The sequence below is a fragment of the Hemicordylus capensis genome, chromosome 4, assembly GCF_027244095.1.
Source record: "Hemicordylus capensis ecotype Gifberg chromosome 4, rHemCap1.1.pri, whole genome shotgun sequence".
NCBI lineage: Eukaryota > Metazoa > Chordata > Lepidosauria > Squamata > Cordylidae > Hemicordylus > Hemicordylus capensis.
In genome coordinates this window covers 10117490-10139168 of record NC_069660.1, presented here as the reverse complement: position 1 = coordinate 10139168, position 21679 = coordinate 10117490, and the positions used below count along the sequence as shown (strand labels likewise).

Here is a 21679-nt window from a genome sequence, read left to right as displayed (position 1 = left end):
CATACAGCCTGTGTTTTAAAGGAAAGAAGCTTTTTAAAAGGCATCGAAAGGAAGCATTACACACACACACACACACACACACACACACACACACACACACACACTTACTTTAAATTTAGAAAAAAGCCTTTTTAGTGTAGGGAATCCCTGAGAATCCCCTGTACTTGTAAAGAGGAATTCTAGAAGGATTCCCCTTTCCAAGTATACCCCACACCCGAGCCGGTCCACAAACCAGTTCAGCAAACCAGGGATTGGTTGGGTTTGGACCAGTGCCCCCACTTTGGGGGCTGATCCAGTTTGACCTCAGACTGTCCTAACCGGGCCAGCTTGATGTGAGCTAGCCCGCACATTCCTACTGAGAAGCTCACAGGCAAGAGGCAAGGGCATGCCCTCTCCCCTGCTGTTGCTCCCCTGCAACTGGTATTTAAAGGCATCCTGCCTCTGAGGCTGGAGGTGGCCCACAGCCACCAGACTAGTAGCCATTACTAGACCTGTCCTCCATGACTTTGTCCAAGCCCCTTTTAAAGCCATCCAAGCTGGTGGCCATCACCACATCCTGTGGCAGATAATTCCATAGATTAATAAGAAAATAATGAGAGCCAGCATGGTGTAGTGGCCAGAGTGCTGGACTAGGACCATGGAGACCGGAGTTCAAATCCCTGTTCAGCCATGATACTTGCTGGGTGACTCTGGGCCAGCCACTTCTTTCTCAGCCTAACCTACTTCATAGGGTTGTTGTGAAAGAGAAACTCAAGTATGTAGTACACCACTTTGGGCTCCTTGGAGGAAGAGCGGGATATAAAATGTAAAAATAAATAAATAAATAAATAGATAGATAGATAGATAGATAGTGCATAGAGCTGGGAGACTGTGAGGCCATTCACACAACCCATAATGCACCACACACTCACACACTGAATTATCGGAGCTCCAGGGGGCGGGCCGAGGTGTGGTGGTGGATCCTGGCACCCAATCAGAGCTTCTGGGAGCAGCCGCTGGTCATCTGGGCAGGCGATCCACCTGCCCAGGGAGGGGAGATGATCACCTGCAGGGAAGATAGGCTTAACCTGCCTTCCCTGCAGCCTGCCCGCAAGCCCTTCTCACTGCTCCTCATGATGGGTTCTAGCATGGGTTTTAATTAGAAACATATGTCTGGTTCACTTAAATAATAATAAAACAATCATGATTCTGCAGAAGAGTGAGACAAAGGTTGCAGTGAAAAAACTGCAGTCTCTGACTTCCTTCAAGTGTTCCAGTTAGGCAGATCTGCATGGAGTTAATTTTGCTACTGCCAGTAACAGAGAGGAACAAAGAGGTTTGCATGCCCTCATGCCCTTGATCACTGGAAATCTTAGTGCATGGCTACACATTGAACTCACCACTGTGAGAGCCCTGCCTGTCACACGCCTGCTCAACTTCGGCCCTCCTGCAGATGTTGGCCTACAACTCCCATAATCTCTGGCTATTGGCCACTGTGGTTGGGAATTATGGGAGTTGTAGTCCAAAAACAGCTGGGGGGCCTAAGTTGAGCAGGCCTGGCCTAAGGTGAGCAGGCCTGAGCGTGTGGAAGCTTCTGGAGGTTTTTCCCAACAGGCATAAAAAGACAAATCCCTTTCCCTCTCCCTCTTCTCTGAATGCCTTTCTCCACCTGTTGCTTATCTTCCCTTATCTCTCTCCTTAGCAGCTAATGTTCCATGTTCTTCCCCCTCCCACCTCCTAGGGAACATTAGCTGCTAAGGTGGGGAGAGATAAGGGGTGATAAGCAGCTTTCTCTGTCTGTTGGCAGAGGAGGCTTCAGGAAGTCCTCTAAGAAACCCTTTAAAAGCTCTTTAAGAAGTTTTTAAATAAATTTCATGGTGGTCAAGTCTATCAGTGGCTACTAATCTGAGTAGCCACCTCCTGCCCAAGAGGCAAGATGCTGCTAAATACCAGCTGCAGGGAAACAGCAGCAGGAGAGAGGCCATGCCCTCAGCTCTTGTCTGTGGCCTTCGTGGAGGCATCTGATGGGCCTACTGTGTGATACAGGATGCTGGACTAGATGGGCCTTGGGCCTGATCCAGCAGGGCTGTTCTTATGTTCTTACATAGGCAGCATTTTGGAAGAGTAATGGGCAGGAAAAGATAATACTTTAAAACCATGTGGTGGGTCTGCAGAGCTTCCACTGGCCAAGCTGTTCTTACAGGATGAATGTGTAGCTTGGTTCTTACTGAGGTGTTCCTTTGGCTTCTAGGATTTCCCCATTGCCGACATACCTTTAAGCCCTCTTAGCCATATGGGCTAGAAATGTGTTCCATTTTAAAAATAGCATGAAACCCAAGATTCCTTTGAGGCAAAACTCCATGTCTCATACTTCCTGGGCTTTTTGTTGCAAAGAATCCAACAGCCTTTCCTTGCCTATGCTGGTACTCCATGGCACACATGCAGAGAGGAGAATTGGTCTTGTGGTAGCAAGCATGACTTGTCCCTTTAGTTAAGCAGGGTCTGCCCTGGTTGCATATGAATGGGAGACTAGAAGTGTGAGCACTGTAAAATATTCCCCTTAGAGGATGGAGCCGCTCTGGGAAGAGCATCTAGGTTCCAAGTCCCCTCCCTGGCAGCATCTCCAAGACAGGGCTGAGAGAGACTCTTGCCTGCCACCTTGGAGAAGCCTCTGCTAATCTGTATAGATAATACTGCGCTAGATGGACCAAGCATCTGACTCAGTAGAAGGGAGCATCCTATGTTCCTGGTTCACCCAGTGCTTCAATGAACTTTAATAAAGCATGTCATCATGACCACTGTGGTACACAGTTGGTCACCTCTGTTAAAAATAGAAAAGAAACCCTAGGGGAGGGGTTTCACACATTGGGTCCCTCTCGCTCTGTAAACTTTATTTAAGGGGAGGGGGAATTAAGCGGGCTAGCCACCCTGGAACCACCGGGCTCACCCAGTGGTTCTGATGATCAGTAGAAAGCGAGCTAAGTTCCCTTCGCTCGCTTTATACTGATCGTGGGAATAGCTTCAGTATCTCCTAAATGCTGCAATAACTGAACTCTGTTTTTTGCACGAGAATTATTACTTTGCCACACAGCTCAGATCTACTGCTGCCTCAGCTGCATTAAGGCCTTCAGTTGGCCTTCTAATTTGCAAAATGGCTGAAGTATTTTCAAGAAAAGCTCTTGAAACTCAATAAACCAGACCGACTGTCTTCCTTGCAGAAAACTGATGAGCTCAGAATTTGCTCAGCAAAGGAGGGAGACCTCCTGCTCTGTCTTCAAATGTGATTATATGAAATGCTGAAATAAGTTACGAGTATGTGTGCATTTGAAAATATCTGCCCAATATTTCTTTCATTTTCTTTCAGCACAAAGTAGTGGGGACACAGATGACCACCAGTCACCCACAAGGGTGTTCATCTTGCTTCTTGGGAAACTGATCATCTGTACCATCTCACTAAGCAACAAGAATTTTAGGACAATCTCTACCTCAACAGCTATCTTGGGAAATGGGAGAAAAGTTCTTCATGCAAAACAGGATTAATTTACAGAATTCACCGCCACAAGTCATGGCTATGACTACTAAGTTTGATGGCTTTTCAAAAGACAAATTCATGGAGGATAGAGGTGTCAACAGCTATTAGATATGGTAACTAAAAAGCCCCTACAAATTCTGAGGCAGAAACCCATGAATACCAGGTGCTGGGGACAAACAGAGAGCTCCTTGACTTCTAAAAGATGCACAGTAGAGAAAATTCTCCCAGCTGCAGCTTCTCCCATCAATGTGGCACTGTGATGAGAAAAGCTGCACCTGGCAAAACTTCTCCTTTCTAAGTGACTTTTAAAGTGGCAGGAGAACTTTCAGGGTTTAGATCTGGCAGGCTGAAGAGAAATCTTGTTTGGTGTTAGCTGTGTAACTGGCAGCAGGTCTTCAGACACCGGCTGCCTCTGCTGCCTTATACTGGGCCTGTTTCTACCATCACAAGATGATGCCTTGTTAGCCAGGGGGACACAGGGCTCCGTGTTTCAGCGGCCCCAAGATAAGGCCGGAAATCTCCCTTCATAAAAGCCCCCTAATCTTCTGGCAAGGGCATTTAGCCTGAACTTTTGACAGTTCCGTCTTTCCCTCTTCCTCCTTTCAAAAAGTTGCAGCTGGATCCCTTTCCTTAAATACCCTCCTGTGTCAAAACAACAACACCCACTTTCTTTTTTAACACTTGCTTTCCTCTCACTAAGACTTCTAATTAGGGCCGCTTCACTAACAAATGAATGAAGGGATTCATTTAGCTCTTCCAAAGCCCTCGCTTTTCACCTGGCCTGTCAGGAGCTCCTTCCGACAGCCCTGTGTCTTTGCGAGGGCAGAAAGCTCCTTTTCTGTTCAGTCTCCATTCAGAGCTTGTCTCACTGATATTTATTGTGCTCCATTTACGAGGAATGGACCCTATTTTGGAAGCAAAAGCTGTTTAGTGGTGGCCTTTGAGAGGGCGGCTTCCAGACCATATCCCTAAAACCACAGTGTGTGGGACCAGCTGAAAGATTCAAGGGATACCTCTGTAGGATCAAACTAGGTTTTACGTGGGAAAGAAAAGCAGTCTCAGAGACTGTACTCGGGAGGAGAGGAATGGCAGAGGGTGAGGCTTCTTGACCTTGTTGTTGTTGTTGTTTTGTTGTTGTTCTTATGTTTACCAAGTTAAAACTGTCCCCTTTAACATGTGGTCTCTTTTCCTCTTCAGGGAGAAAAACAACGTAGAGGAGGATTTGAAGTGGCCAGTTAGCAGGAAGAAAAGGGGCTAAGGGAATCCCCTTCAGGGGAAGAGCCATCATAGCGATGTCCGTGGGGGCAGGGAGTGTTGTAGGTGCCCAGGAGCCATGCCTACACTCTCCAAATTGCCGTTGGCGTGGCTGAGCTGTCCCATCCCAGCAAGAACAGGTGGGCCCTTTAAGGAAGTTGCTTCTTATCACATTGGGCAAGTCCTGCATCACTGACCCAGCATGGCCATGCCGTTTAGGTGACATCATCAGGCCCTGTCCACCCCCAGCACAGTACTTCCAGTGACTGTTGCTGGTGTGTGTCTTATGTTTCTTTTTAGAATGTGAGCCCTTTGGGGACAGGGAGCCATCTTATTGTTTGTTATTTCTCTTTGTAAACCGCCCTGAGCCATTTTTGGAAGGGCGGTATAGAAATCGAATTATTATTAATAATAATAATAATAATATTGAACGTAGGAAGCTGCCTTATACCACTGCTACCACAAGACCAGCTTTCCTCCCTTGAATGTGGGATTGTTCACTTGGCTGCTCTCTGGCTTGGCCACGGAGACTACGGTGAGGGTGGGCAGGAGGCACTGTGGGTAGGTGTGGGGGCGTCCTCAAAATCTTGCCCCAGGGGAGATGCCTCCAACCATGCTCTCCCTTTTGCCACTCCTTTGCTCAGGATCGTAGATTATGGTGTTTCTTTTTACTTATTTTTTAAAACCTAGAAACTGACTTTTGCGTCCATCATGTCATGTCTGGTTTGGCTCTGAGAATCATCATCATCAGCAGCAGCAGCAACAGCAGTGGCAGCAAAAAAAGCCCATCAGTTTGGAACCTTTGGCCATGGATGGCTGACACCTGATGCTGATCCATATTGCACTCCTCGCAGCAGTTTTATTTAGAGTCATGGGTTCCCAGACCAGGGTTTCTAGAGAATGTCTACTTTGGGCCCTGGAAAGATATCCCCAAGGGCTGCTCCTCTGAATTTTTATTTGTTACTTGGTCTTCCCCAGAACCACTGCTTTCCTAAACATTCGATTCCTACTCTGAGCCGCTATCACTTCCAGCCCTTCCAGGTGGTGCATTATTCTAAACACTGATTATTAACTCCATGTCTTCTGCAGTCTTCAGATGATATTCCGCTTATCCTGTGTGGGATTTTCCTGCTCCCATCAAATACTCATTCTACTGCTGGGGAAAGCAGCCAGACTACTTCAAATAAATAAAATATAATAAATAAATACCAATATTTTGGCTCATGTACCTTTCCCACCTCTGCCGAATCTTCTTCGTTAAACCTCTGCTCCTGGTTTAACCACTTCCATCTAATGAAAGATGCCTATTTCTGTGCCAGGATTTCCTGACTAGGAGGCTATTCACACCATGGGACGAAATCGGGCTAGCAGAGGCTAGCCTGATTTCGTCCCATCATGTGAAACACTGGGCTCAGCTGCGAGCCCGGTGGTTCCTAAGCGGGTAACCCGCCTAACTACCCCTGCCCTTAAATCAGGTTTGCGGAGAGTTTTAAAAATCGTGAGTAGCCATGCCGCGGCTCCACGCTGCGGCTACTCATGAGGAGACCCCCCGAGGGGAGGCAAAAAGCCGCCTCCCAGCTCCAAGGGTCTCGCCGGCATGCCTTGCGCGCTCACGCAGGGCATGCTGGAGCTTCTGGGGACCGATTGGCCCCCACTCCACCCCCCAGCACCCGCCGGCTCCGTAACTGAGCCGGCAGTCATGTGGGTGGCCGTTTTGGCTGCTCAGAGCAGACTGTCTGCTCGTGTGTGGGGAGAGCGGGCTAAGCCCCACTCACCCTCCCCAGGTGGGTCTCATTGATCGTGAGACCCGCCTCATTATTTAAGATAAACAGGGACAGTTTCGCAAGAGCTTCCTTTCTATTGCACATCAATTAAAAGCGTTCCGTTGCAAATCAGTTAAAACTGGAGCCCAAAGACATCACGGATCCAGTTCTACCATTCCATCTATAGCAACACAAAGCAGAGCCATTATTTTCTTTAAATAAACAGCAAAGTGTGAGTGGAATGAAATCAGATGTTTAAACAACTGAAATGGTGTGTTGACTTTGAGTGTGGTTCATGAGGGAAGGACGTGCATGTAGGGAGGGAGCAAACATCAGGGTCAAGGTGTGCCAAGTTTAACAGTGGATGGGGGAAAGATGTAATCTACCAAGCATGGCTCCGGGGAGGGGCAAGCAACTCCTGAAACATGGTTGCCTCCCAACTGCCCCCTCTTTCTGCTTCAGAAATCTAACATGTAGGACACAACTCACCGACCCAGAAATGCTCTTTGCCCCTTCTGCGCCCCTCCCACATTTTTTCCAGGTGCCACTACTGCAATCCAAAGGTAAAAGTAAAATGTGCCATTGAGTCGGTGTCGACTCCTGGTGACCACAGAGCCCTGTGGTTGTCTTTGGTAGGATACAGGAGGGGTTCTAACATTGCCATCTGCCATGCAGTATGAGATGATGCCTTTCAGCATCTTCCTGTATCTCTGCTGCCTGATATAGGTATTTCCCACAGTCTGGGAAGCATACCAGTGGGGATTCGAACCGGCAAACTCTGGCTTGCTAGTCAAGTCATTTCCCCGCTGCGCCATTATGTGGCTATCTTTCTGGACTGCTGGAAAGTTGATGGGCCAGGAGGACAACTGGAGACAAATGAATGGGTGCCTTTTGTGTGTAAATCTGTGCTGTGTGTGAAAATAAGAATTGTCTTACTGTATTAGATAAAGGGGATGTGGCTGTAGCTCAGTGGCAGAGCATCAGCTTTACATGCAGGAGGTCCCAGGTTCAATCCCGGGCAATTCCAGGTAGGGCTGGGAAAGAGGAAGAGCCCTATCTGAAACCCAGTAGACCTGTTGCCAGTCAGTATAGACTAGGCTTGCACAACCTAGGCCCTCCAGCTGTTTTGGGGGCTACAACTCCCAGAATCCCCAGCCACAGTGGCCAACCGCTAGGGATTATGGGAGCCATCGGCCAACATCTGCAGGAGGGCCAAAGTTGAACAGCCCTGGTGTAGACAATAATGAGCTAGATGGCTCAAGGGTCTGACCAGGGCTGTCCTTAGGGCATGGCAAGCAGGGCGACTGCCCCAGGCCCTGCTCTTTTAACCTCCGTTTGAATTAATTAGAAGGGGCCCCCGCTGATTCGCTCTGGGCTCCACACCCTGCCAGGGCTCTCTAAGGACAGCCCGGGGTCTGACTCAGTATGACAGTTTCCTGTGCAAAATTTTACACACGTTCCTGTGCAAAGTCCAACATTCTGTTTCTAGCAACAGCTATCCAGACATTGTTGGCATCGATGATGCTGGCAACAGCCCTCCCCTGTTGTTTGTCCCCATATTTGGCAGTCAGAGGTATACTGCGTCTGAACATGGATGTTCCATTTAGCTATCATGTCTTATTGCCACATTCTAGAACTGTCCCTATGCATGGAGCTTTTCCTTGTAAACACCGAAGGTAGTGTATGTACAGCTGTGTTTTGGTTCAGGTGCTTTCCCCCCTCTTTCAAGATTAGTCTCCTCACCTTGATGTGTCTGCTGTGGAGGCTTCTTCTTGCTGTCTCGCAACTGTTGATCTTTTCTCCACGGGTCCACCTTTGACTCAGCAACTTGCCTCGGAACTCATTTTCTATGGGTTTAAGAGAGATACAGAGTCAGGAAACAGGGCAGCTTCAACAAGGTGGAAGGAAATTGTTTTGTGGTTATTATTACTACAAATATTTATATACCACCTTCTGCAAAAAAAAAAAAAGTTCTCAATGCAGTTTACATAGAAAAATAAATAATAAGATGGTTCCTTCTCCTCAAACGGGGTTCACACCAGCAACAGCCACAGGAGGGATGCAGTGCTAAGGTTGGATAGGGACAGTTGCGCACACACACACACACACACACACACACACACACACACACACACACACACACCCCGCCACCAAATATAAGAGTATTGCCACTAAAAAGTGCCTCTTTGCCCAGTTAGTAGGGGGAGCAATTCCATGCCACACTTATTTGTGTGTGGGGGGATAGCCCTGAGTGTGGAGTCTATTTGGTAGATGTTCCCTTTCCTCAGTGTGGTGTAGTCGCTAGAGTGCTGGACTAGGACTGGGGAGACCCGAGTTCAAATCCCCATTCAGCCATGATACTTGCTGGGTGATTCTGGGCCAGTCACTTTTCTCTCAGCCTAACCTACTTCACAGGGTTGTTGTGAGGAGAAATTTAAGTATGTACTACACCGCTCTGGGCTCTTTGGAGGCAGAGCGGGATATAAAATGTTTAAAAATAATAATAATTTTAAAAACCCCAGAAGTTCCACTGGTGGTGGCTAAGGAAACAGCACCAGGATACACATGGTTGGGAGAGAGAAAAACCATGGCTTCTATTTTCTCTGGCCTCCACATTTTCTCTCAAGGAGCATTTCCTTTCCATGCAGACCACAAAAAATGCCGATGCCCGGCTTCTCAGCAAGAGCAGGACAGGCTCACTACTGACTTGTACAAGCCAGAGGTTTTTTTTGAGGGGGATTTATTGTGGTTGCTAAGCAACTGCAACATGCACCTTCTCAGCACCCGCTCAAGGTGTTTTGCTGCCCTAGGCAGGAGCACTCCATGCAAACTGGGAGCATCCAGACCCTGCTGGGCTTCTGCGCCAGTTGTTCACACAGGCAAGTGGCCATGCCAGGAGCAACATGAGATTTACCCTCCAACATGTCAGCAATGGAAATAGAGTCATGCTTGAGGACAGAAGCATAGGATAAACTTGGCCCCCCAGCTGTTGTTGAACAACAACTCTCATCATTGATTCAATAAATGAATCAATAATTGTTGTTCAACAGTTTATTGTGGCTGGGAATGATGGGAGTTGTAGTCCAACAGCAGCTGTTAAAGGAGAGCGGGCCTTGTGGTAGAACAAGCATAAATTGTCCCCTTTGCTAAGCAGGATCCACCCTGGTTTGCATTTGAATGGGAGACTACATGTGTGAGCATGGCAAGATTTCCCTCTTAGGGGATGGGGCCGATCTGGGAGGAGCATCTGCATACTTGTATGCAGAAGGTTCCAAGTTCCCTCCCTGGCAGCATCTCCAAGATAAGGCTGAGAGTGACCCCTGACTGCAGCCTTGGAGAAGCCGCTGCCAGTCTGTGTAGACGATGAGGCTATTCCCACGATCAGCCGAAATCGGGCTAGGGGAGCCTAGGCCGAAATCGGCTGATCGTGGGAGCCACCGGGCTCACAGGAGAGCCCGGTTGCCTCCTGGCGGTTAACCGACCCAACAACCCCTCCCCTTAAACCGGGTTTGCGGAGCGAGCGCTCCACAAACTTGGGTTTTTTGAATAGCCACGGCGCAGCTCCGCACCACAACTACCCATCGGTAGACCCCCGGAGGGGAGGCAAAAAGCCGGCTCCCGGCTCCGGGGGTCTCTCCAGTATGCCCTGCGCACTCGCGCAGGGTATACTGGAGCTTCTGGGGGCTGCGCGGCCCCTGATCCTCCCAGCCCCCGCCGGCTCTGTCATGGAGCTGGCAGGCATGTGGGCGGCCGCTGCGGCCACCCAGAGCAGAATGGCTGATCGTCTGCGAGGAGAGTGGGCTTAGCCCGCTCTCCTCACAAAACCCATAGAGGCTCTTCTCCGTGATCGTGAGAAGAGCCTCAATATTGAGCTAGATGGGCCAATGGTCTGACTCGGTATGTGGCAGCTTCCTATGTCCCTATGTTCTATTGGGGCTGGGAATGATGGGAGTTGTAGTTCAACAACAATTGAAGGGCCAGGTTTGCCCACCCCTGGCACAGGAACATAGCAAGCCACCATCTACTGAGTCAGATGACTGATCCATCTTGCTCAGTATTCTTCACTTTGGCTGTCGGTGGCTCTCCAGGGCTTCAGGCAGAAATGTTTCGTAAATGCTGGGGACTGAACCTGGGGCCTTCTGCATACTAAGCAGATACTCTATCACTGAGCTATGGTAACATCTCTATTAGGATACAAGGATCAATTCCTGAGCCACACTGCCTCCGTTGTTGTAGCCTGGGCAGCATCTTGATGAGTTCTGTGAGCGGAAGATATTCTGCTTGGGCAAGCAGAGAGGGGTGATTCTCCCCAAGCCCTTCCTTCCCGCTGCTGCCCTTTAGACCACCCAAAACTCTGCTCTTGAGGTGCCCCCTCAAGAGGACACATTTTTCTGGGGAGCTGCAGAGGGAAGGAGGGGTGGATGAAAACTGCCCCTTGTGTGTGTGTGTGTGTAGAACATCTTCCATTCACGGAACTCCTAGTCAGGCTGCTGCTCATTGTTTAACTCTGTTACAGCCTTTCCTCCACTGTTTTTAATGCCAAGAGTGCAATTCTGCTTTTGATAAAGATATATTAGAAAAGCATAATTATTGCACAATATGCTATCAACAAATTCAATATATACACCACACATATGCAGGGGATGTCATGCCAGGGTCTTTTATGCACAGCAGGTTTTACCATGAATTTATGGGGAGGCTTTACCGCAAGCTCGAAGTTGTCCCCCAAAACTGATGCAAATGGTAGATTTTTTAACCCCAGATATAAATTCGGCTACACTCTAACGTGCAGTGAAAACTCCGAATTGTGTGTGAACTGCTCCCTGATAACTCGTAGGGACTTTTTGGGGTAAATCTAGCCGATATGGGAATGCACCCCCTCCATTCTGGGTGGAGTGGTTGGGTGGGTTAGGCTTACTCAAACTTTAAGCCCATCACCCGCCCTCCCTCCTTGCCACCACTGCAAAGCGGTCAGTGGCGGCGGTGGCGAGGAGGGTAGGGGCGTGCTCCCTGTTGCCTGCTCACCTTCCTTCCTGCTGTGGCCAGGAGGCTGCCCAGGCAGGCAACGGTTGCAGTGCGGGGTGCCGGTCATCATCCTTGCCAGCTTTGTGCACGAAGTGGGTGCTTAGCCAGCTTTAATGGGTGAGCTGGCCCTGCTCCCCTCTTGCATTCCTCTCTCATGTATTTTTAAAATGACTATTTGCATTATATCGCTCCCCACAATAACTGGAAAAGCACACGAGTAGGAGTTTAACTGCAAAAAATAAAAAAGGAAGAAATTGTGCTCTCAATAGGAGAATAGATGCATGTTTGCTCAGAAGCAAGTCCTACTAAGTTGAGTGGGACGTACTCTCAGGAAAGCGTGCATAAGATTGCAGCCAAGTCATTTCAGGCCATTGGGCAGGAGAATGGAGTGGTGGGGGTGGGATTCAGCCCAATTTCAGGAAGTGATGTATTAAAGATTAGAATATTTATTAAAGTTTAGAATATTCAGTAATCTTTTTCATAATTCATATGCCTGTATTTGTCGCCCCATGGTGCACACATGAGCCATCCCCGATCCAAACCATTGAAAGCTGAATGTCTGATTCCTGAACTAATTGGTAACCATGTTTTGTCTTTCTCACCTCAGCCATCAACTCATTAATTTAGGATACACCACCATGCTATCAGCATCAGTCCCCCAGCAGCAATATGGGGTACAACTACTTTATTGAGTCATCATTGTAGGATCACTAAGATATGCCTGTGGATGTGCTGAACTTTTTAAAGTGCTCTGTACAGGCTTGGTACCACTCTTACTTTTTGTGTGCAATGCATAACTGTATGCATAGTTCATCTCCTTATCTCAGAGTTCTCATCCTGGGTTTTCAATTTAACTTCTCATGAAATTTAGTTTTGACCATGACTCCTGGCAATGGCAAAGCAGCTGATTTGCTCCTCTCCTGAAGAAGCTGCCTCCTGGCAATATGCAATTCCTTTTGTGTGCTAAAGTAATTACGTCCAAGTATATACATATATGTGATTTCATACATTTGGTGTATCATTATTCATTTGAGTCCACGTGCCTTGCTTTGCTCTAATCATGGCAACCATTTAAAAAAAAAAATACCCTCAAGGCATTCATTTATCTTCCCAACATATGGATTTGCAGCAAGATATATTAAATGTTAACAAAGAGAATGCAAACAGAGGGAGGCAAAGATATTTCTCCTGGCTGTCCTTCACTGCCAGTTGGAGGTCTGTTCTCAGCAGGGAAGGATCTAACCTAGAGGACAGAATCAGCAACACTTAGCTTCTGTTTAGTCAAAGCTGCAGAATGTAGAGCAGAGGACCCCAGAATTTCAAGATGGACCCTCCTGGATCAGAAGAAAGGTCTACCAAGTCAAGCACTCTGTTTTTGACAGTGGCGAAGCAGATGCATCTGAGAGTCTACAAAGAGGGCATGAATGCAATAGTCTTCCCCTACACCTCAGTCACTGGTATTCATAGGTATACTCCTTCTGAACATGGAGGTGCAGCATAGCTATCAATACTAATAACCAATAAGAGATCATCGCATCTACTAATTTGTCCAACCCTGTTTTAAAGCTAGTGGCCATCCTTGCATCCCATGGCAACGAAGTTCATAAATGAAATGTGTGTGGTTTTTCCCATGGATGTACACAAATTGATTTCTCTTACACTTCATATTCTCTCACACTAACTTGTAGCTGGATTTGTGAACTGGAAAAGCATGGAAAACCATGAGGTGATGTGAGGGCATGCATAGGTTTTGTATATGGTGATATATCTGGGATGAGTACAGGCAAGTCATTATGATATTTACAGTCATTGGGTGATAAACATGGACACTTTAATCAGTCTGGTGAGTTAGTAATCCATAAGTCAGTTGCCTCTATTGAAAAGGTCTGTATGGAAGTCGTCACTTAATGCGGCAGTCATTAGCCTTCTTCAGACATTATTTCTCAAGCACTGTACTTGTGTACTGCCAGTGGAGGAGCCAGGGAATGAAGGCCTGTTCCGCCCCATCCCTGGTGGCTCCATTGCATGTGCCTGTGACACCCTGTGCACGAGATGTCATGTGCACGTGGGCATGGTTCGATCGCTGGAGGGCTTACCCTCCTGAGTGCAGCACATTTATTTCCCTTTCTTTCTCTCCGGAGCTTGGGCTGTGTCCACGTTTGTGAGACGTCACATGCAAAAGGAGTAATCCTGCATTAGCCCTCCAGAACTCATTCCCAGCCAGCGTTTGGATTCCTCGCTGGCGGCCTGGGTTCTTTGAACCCATCCGCTCAATGGTGGCTCCGCCTGAGTACAGCGCTTGAGAAAGAATGCCTGAAGAGGGCTAATGAGTGATTGAGATGCATATCTGAACTCAGTCTTTGGACTGGAGTACTGCCCTACAATTCAGTCTCACCGCACAATTTGCTCCTTCCGTTGTACAGAGCCTACAGAAATGTGAGCTGGTTCTCTTGCCATTTCCCGCATTGATGACAGCAACATTCTCCTACTTGCTCTTCCTGCTTCTACTCTTAAGCCTTTCCATTCTGCCTTAAATGCTTTCACTCAATTGATATTTTCTGCTTAACACTCTGCGGGCACCGTTGGGGTGGCGAGAGGCACCTTTAAGCACAAATTAATAGGTGCTTACCTCTGCTCCGGCTGCATTTGCAAACTACTCCAAGCAGCAGCATGTTGCCTGGTACTCCTTGCAGTGGCGGATCGGTTCGCCACTCACCTGGCTTCTGTGGAGCCCATCCCCCACCAAATGTGCCTTTTGCTGCCCATTCCCTGCACCGGCTGCTACTGCTCAGGTAATATTTCTCTTTTGTACCTGTAATGATCAAAATGTGGATGGGGGTGGGAGGGAATGCAAAATCCCTCCTCTAGCTGTGAGGAGTCATAGTTAGGCTGCCATCACCCACTTCTTTATATGAGCAGCTTCATCCTTCCAAGGTAATGTTCTGGGAAAGTAAATCGGAGAACCCCTCCCTACAAGAAAGGCTTGAACAGTCTTGGGCCTTCAGGAGCGTGTTACTAGGGCAGGACCCAATAAGGAGTAGGATTTATTAATAACTGGAGGATCAGGAAAACTACAGAGGCATCAACAATTGCTCGTTCCATTCAAGTCAAACCCTTCCCCAGGAACCATAAGAACCATGCAGTCAGATCCAAGCACTTAAATAAAAATAAATTCCCTGACGCATCTAGCTAAATGAGTCCCTATTCTTCCTACTTGCTTCCAGGTAAGGAACTTTCAGTCGATTCCCAGCCCAAGGCTGTTAGTCGCCCATTTCTTTACAATAGTTGCTGATCAGACCACACTCAGAGGCCTCCAGGGAAGAACTGGTTAACACCCACTTCCCCTGCTCCTCTACAGGCTGTTTTCCAGTAAACCCTGCCCCTCACTCTGGATTGGGTCACAGGGATTTGATTCTTCTGGGCTTTCTTCCTTATTTGGAGAAGCTCACCCTCCAAGCAGTTACTCTAATTGAGGCCTTGTCCTCCCTCAAGCCTGAGGCAGTTCCCACGATCAGTGGGAACTGGCGAGATGGGGTTTACGACCGCCGGCTACGTTACGGAGCCGGTGGGGGCTGGGGAGTTTGGGGGCTGCATGGCTCCTGGAAGCTCTAGCATGCCCTGCGCGAACATGCAGGACATGCTGGAGATACCCCCGAGCCGGAGGCTGCAGGGGTCTCCTCATGAGTTGCTGCGGTGCGAAGCTGCACCAAGGCAACTCATGATTTTAAAAAAGGGTTAGCAGAGCACTTGCTCTGCTAACCTTGGCTAAGGGGAGGGGGAATTAGTGGGGTTTGCTGCCAGGAGCCTTGTGGCAGGCTTTTTGTTGATCGTAAGAATCGCCTCCCTGACTGTCACTACAGAACCATTCTTCTCTCTGACTTCCTCCCGCATCTCATCTTCACTTTAAGCTTCTTGACCTTAATTTCAAATGTCTCCATGGTCTTTGCTCCTCTCTGTCTCGGGTCTCTTCTATCTCTATATGCTCCTCCCTGGACCCTTCACTCAAAAGTACCAGTCTTCTAGTTACCCCTAAGTTAACCCTCTCTAGTCCCTTCCTGAATTCATTTTTGGGGGGGATCCCCATCACTGAAGTATCCTTCCACCTGACATCTGAAAGGCAAACTATGCATTAAGTCGGAGCTCTGTGACGGAAACTCCAAATGTAATTTTCTTTCAAGGTGGGATGCAAAGAAAAAATGCACCCATAAGTTTTCCTCTCTGCTGTTAACTGCAGCATCAGCAGGAGCAATTTAAGTTCTGGAACTGAAATTGGGGACATGCCTTGTCCCCAGTCATAGGTTACATAGGAAGCTGCCTGCCTAATACCGTCAGACCATTTTACCCACCTATGCTGGTATTATCAACATTGACTGGCAGTGAGTGACTCTCCAGGACTTCCGATAGGTCTTTCCAGCCCTATATGGAGATGTTGGGAATGGCACCTGGGACTTTCAGCCTGCAAAGCAGATGATCTTCTACTGAGCTATGGTCCTTCCCTGTTATACAGTCCTTCTCCAAAATAAAAAATGCCTCCTCCACAGCTGCTTCAAGAAAGTGATGTCAGGCATTCAAATCAAGGAAATTCTGCATCATATCGAGTCTGGCCCTTCTTTTTGTCTAGCATTCTAGTGTTCCAGTGCATTGTGAGGAAACCAAAATGGTGAACAGTGAGTCCCCAGAGCTCTGATTCCCTTGATGCTGCCTATGGTTGCACCAAAGAATAAAAACAAAGAGGAACACATCTGCAACACAATTGCAAACCAGGGTGGACACCGCTTTTCTCCATCTCCCAGGCACCCCTGCTTCTCCTAGCCGCCTCATTTGAGGGCCCAGCTTTCCTTTTGGCCCTCCGCGCCTGCCCCCTGCACATTTCCTACCAGTGCTGCAGCCACCCAGTTTTCCCCGTGCCAGTGCTGGGTAGGAGTGTGCACAAAACTGGCTGGCCCAGTTCGGTTCAAGTCTAAACTGGACCCGAACTGGACTGGATTAGTTCAGTTTTGCCCCCATCGAACCCCTCTGGTTTGGTATGGGGGGGGCGTGTTTGCGAACATTTTGTAAAAGAACGATATTTTCTTTGAGTACTCACCCCCTCTGGGGGGCTTCTTGCAGTGCATTGTGGGATACCCAGAGGCCGGGACGCATTGTCCAGGCCTCTGGAGCTCTGTACTGCCTGGCACAGCACTGCTTATCTGGGAGTGCGGTCTGTGCTCCCAGCAACGTTCGAGAGATCATCTGAGGGCAAAGTCAGATTTCGCAGCCTTTCCTCCTGCCCCCACTGCCCTCTCGCCCTCCCGAAGGGTCGCATCACTACCCTCATTCATTCATATAATATTTCTATACTGCCTCAAATGTACATCTGCTGCCACCCCACATGTAGGGGGTCCACCTACGTAGGATGGGTCAGACTGGAAGACTTTTGGCTTCACTAACATTTGGCCTCACTAACATAATCTGAAATCTGATTTCAGCTTGTAAACCTGACGGCAAGTTCTGTGTTGTTTCTAACTTTGCACAAGGCCTAATAATGTTAGATAGTTTGCATAGAAGAATGGTAGAAAGAAGGTCAGTTGGAATCTGTAACTCCCATCCGCCCCACCACACTGGGAAAAGCTGAAAGCCTGATTATATAGCATCATTACTGGAGTGGATTATGTTGTCTTTTGGACACAGATAGCAGCTCTTGTGTTTATGTTCTCAAATGGCAGTTCACAGTCATAGTCGGCTGCAGACCTGTCGTGCCATATCTTTGTCAAAGACCTGCAACTTGGCTCACAATAGGTCTTAAAAGATCTTCTGAAATCCTGCTCGGGCTGGGTCTCTTGCAGAGCATTACAAGTGCATACTCTACCAACAACTATCCAAAGTTTGCATGTTGTTTTGTTTTTTAACTTGTGTAGGTTTGAACGTACTCCGGTCTCATAAATAAGAACTCGAAATGGTAAATAAAATCTTTATATTCATATCCCACCCCCTGACCCCGGCGGGACTTCTATGCACTTTTTCGGATTGTATTTCCACATCATTACCGGATTCCTTTACAATCTGTCCATCTGCGGCATTGGGGGAAACTGCAAAAACACTGCTATACAACCATCCACTCCGATCAGCATTGGGGCTGTGTTGGAAAGTCTGCAGCAGCTTTGGGGTAAAGCGTTACAGAGCCATGACACCATCATGAGGGCCAATGTAACCAAAAAATGGCACATAAAATTAAGAACAATAACATGGAGGCTAGAGCTGGTTAAACCAGTGGCAGCCGGTATGGTTGAAGCTGGTGGGGCGGAATCCCCAGCCTAGCAAATAACAGTCTGTGTGAACATAAGAACAGCCCTTCTGGGTCAGGCCCAAGGCCCATCTAGTCCAACGGCAAGGTAAGAGAGAGTGAGGCTGTTGGGGCTGGACGCACAGCCCCGTTTGGGAGGGAGATCGATCGGCCCCTCGATGGATCGGCGTTGGCAGCGAGACCAGGAGAGTCTCTCCCTGACTTTAAGGGACCAAAATAATGCCCCCCCCCGCGTCTGACGTCAGACACGGGGTGTGTGTCTGGGGCCACACTTGCGGCCCCTGATAGGTGGTGGCCCAGGTTCTTTCAACCCATTTGCCCAATGGTGGCTCCACCCCTGGCCCTGTGGCTGGTCCTCACCAACTGGATGTGTTTAAGGGGCCGTGTTGAGAGCAGGAGGAGAGCTGGTCTTGTGGTAGCAAGCACAATGCTTTGCAAAGCAGGGTCCACCCTGGCTTGCATTTGAATGGGAGAGTACATGGGTGAGCACTGAAAGCTATTCCCCTTAGGGGATGAGGCTGCTCTAGGAAGACAATCTGCATGCTTGCACACAGAAGGCTCCAAGTTCCTTCCCTTGCATCTCCAGATAGGACTGGGAGAGACTCCTGCCTTTCACCATGGAGAAGCCACTGCCAGTCTGTGTAGACAATACTGAGGTGAGTCGCACAATCTGTGAGACTTGCCAGAAAGGGGTTTGTGGGGAGAGTGGGCTTAGCCTGCTCTCCCCACAGATGAGCAGGAAAGCAGCCCTGGGCAGCTGGATCGGCCACCCACATGACTGCCAGCTCTGTCACGGAGCCAGTGGGGGCTGCGGGGATCGGGGGCTACGCTTCCCCCAGAAGTCCAGAATGCTCCGCACGAGCGCAGGGGGCATCCTGGAGAGACCCCCAGGGCTGGGAGTCTGGTTTCAACCTCCCGGCTGGGGTCTCCTCATGTGTTGCCATAGCACGGAGGTGCGCCACGGCAACATACAATCGAAAAGATGGGGTTAGCGGAGCGCTTGCACCGCTAACCTTGTCTAAGGGGTGGGGGGAGATTAGGAGGGTTTGCTGCCGGGAGCCACGCGGCTCACTTTTGCCCGATTGTGAGAATCCCCTCACTGAGTTAGATGGACCAAGGGTCTGACTTGGTAGAAGGCAGCTTCTTATGTCCCTGTGTTCCAGGACCTGCAAAGAAGAACAAAAGTGCCTGGAAGGGGAAACAATCTGATGGGCACAACATTGGTTCTGAGCAATGAATCTAAACTGGTGTTTAAGTTTCTTCCAGAGCAATGATGCATTGTTCTGCTCTCATTTAGTGAGCGTGGCTGGCATCATCTATGCTTTTTATCCCAGTCAGATATTACATCATATTTCCTCACGGAGTAAGCATCATGTATCTCTATTACACAGCTGTTAAGCCTCAATTAATAGGTTTTAATGATTGGCCATTAGTGGTGCAATATACAGTTTAACATTCTGCATTAGAGTTTAAATTAAATGCACGCTTCAAGAGCTAAATTTTCTAGGCATCACTCACTGCTTTGCTTAAGTAAATAATATTCACATGGGATGGAAGCTATAGATGTGAGGCTTTTTCAGGAGAGGAAAAAAGATTAAACAAACAAAGGGCAATTAAGCACAGCAGTTTTCTGCCGCAAAAAAGGGGTAATTGACAACCATACCCCATGAAAAATATGCATCACATGCATCTTCTGTCTCTGTCAAAGGGCAGCAGGATCTCATCATCACTGTATTATTGGTAGCAGCAGGAAAGATACACAGCTGAAACTCACAAAAATCATAGGTTCACCTTGTTGGTCCATTAGGAAAAAATTCCAAGAGTCAAAGTAGGGTGACACTTTTTCTAAGGACCAACTAAAATGTCACAAAATGGGGCCATTCATGTGACTAGTGGGTGGGGGAACAGGCAGGTCAGGGGAAGGCTGCACCTAGCTTACCTTCCCCCCAGACAATCCATGTATCATTGCTGAGAGTGCAAACTGTGCTCCCAGACGATCTTCTGCTACACTAGGCAGCGTGGAGCTCCAGAGGCCAGAACAATGCATCCCATTGGTTATTGCACAATGTACCACACCCCCAAGCACAGTGCATTGGGAGATTCCCCCAGGAGAAGGGCACTCTAGGTGCCTGTCTCTATGACTCCGTGGGCTAAATGAAGCCCAGTGTCTGTGTTAATGGCGAGTTGGCACCGTTAACCCAGGCCAATAGCCAGGCTAAAATGCTGGGCTAGGCAGTTCTGCCGCACTGGGATTGGGCATGATCCCAGCGGTTCTCAACACAGCCTATCCCAGGCTGGGCTTCCCTAGTCTGGGTAGGCTGCGCATGAGAACAACCTCAATGACTGGCAAGCTGTTGAGTTCTCCAGAGCTCTTCTTCAGGCTGAATGTTAAGCAAAACAACAAGGCAGAGGTGAAGAGAGACAGGTTGAGCAGGATTAAGAAGCCCCAAAGTCTGTCATCTGTAACAGTCTTACAAGGGACCTGAAATCTCGCCCCAAAGGGGCAATTCGGACAATACCAGCCAACATGATGGGAAGCCCTCCATCAATGGTTGGGACGCACTAGAGCTACTGGGCAACTTCAAATGCAGCCCTGATGATCTAGCAAAGGAATGAGGAATGCCTTTAGACTGCTTCCGGACAGCAGTGCAATACTTGTTGCCATTGTCTCCTAGGGAAAGGAGTGCTGTGTAGCTGCCCTGAAGCAGTTTAAAGTCATTTTGCAGCAACCCTGTCACACTGCACCATTGGGACTGCTTTGAAGTTGTGCAGCAGCTCCAGTGGGTCCCCACTGTTGACAGAGGGCTGCCTGTCATGTTGGTACTTGTCTCCACCCATGCAGTTAGGAAGAGGCTTGTTTTATAGCTGCTTCCCTCATAAACACAAAGTAATCTTATGTAGATTTAACTAATGTAGATTTAACTAAGGGTTTATTTGGAAACAACTCCATTTTTTTCCTTTCCCTTCCATTTCCTTTCTGACTCTAACCCCCTCCCGCCTTTTCAGGATCCCTTCAGTAAGCACTTGATTCGCACTGAGGGCTGCTTTCCATTCAGAAGACATGATTACTCCATGAGTGGATGAAGCTATTTGAGCAAGATTACGCAAGACATAAAAGACATGAGATAGAATACAGCACATCCCTCCACTTTATAACAACCAGAATTGTATTAATTTAAAAACCAGTGACAAAGTTTTGAAGTCCTTTAGGTGGTCTGTCATGCACACTTTCTTTATTATTCTTGGGTTATCTGGCACAGCAGTTGTTAGTGATGTTTTTTTCTGCTACATAGGATTGTCCATCACTTTCATCAGCCTCTTTCATCAGAAGTCAAAACTGGAGGCAAGAAAAGTTCCTCTCTGATCTTTTCTCATATCATTTATGCTGAAAAAGAATGACTATTCCTTCATTCTAATCTTCCGTGACCTCCTCTTGGCTTGGAAGTAGAAGTCAAGAAAAACAATCTGCAGTTGTATTCCAAAGACCTAGAATTTATTCCACCGGGAAATCAAAATCCATAAGTCTGGATAGCCATTTGGCTATTCTTGGGGTCGCTCAACTTGATCACAGAGTAGTATATAAAGAAGATAGGGGTTTATGGACTGACTGTAAAGTGAATTTTTTGCCCCACAAGTAAGTCCTGAAGTGCCTCACCACCCATAAACATGCTAGAGCTTCTTTTCAATGACGGAATGCATCTTCTCTGAAGCAGTAAGCACTCTGGAAGCAAAGGCAACAATAACTTCCCTGTCCCCTTTTTGCTGGGTCAAGGCAGCACCCAAACCATATTCAGAAGCATCAGTGGTTACAATAGTGTGCCTGCTGGTGTCAAAAGAAGTGAG

At 48.1% G+C, this 21679-nt stretch overlaps 1 protein-coding gene across 11 annotated transcripts in view; it reads right to left on the bottom strand.

The window, feature by feature from the left end:
* The window catches only part of MYT1 (myelin transcription factor 1), a 232449-nt gene that overhangs the window by 134003 nt on the left and 76767 nt on the right, over positions 1-21679 (bottom strand). For all 11 annotated transcript variants that reach the window (XM_053249644.1, XM_053249643.1, XM_053249646.1 and 8 more), the window contains exon 2: positions 8272-8375. The gene's annotated coding sequence lies outside the window, so the exon portion shown is untranslated. The remainder of the gene's footprint in view (positions 1-8271; positions 8376-21679) is intronic.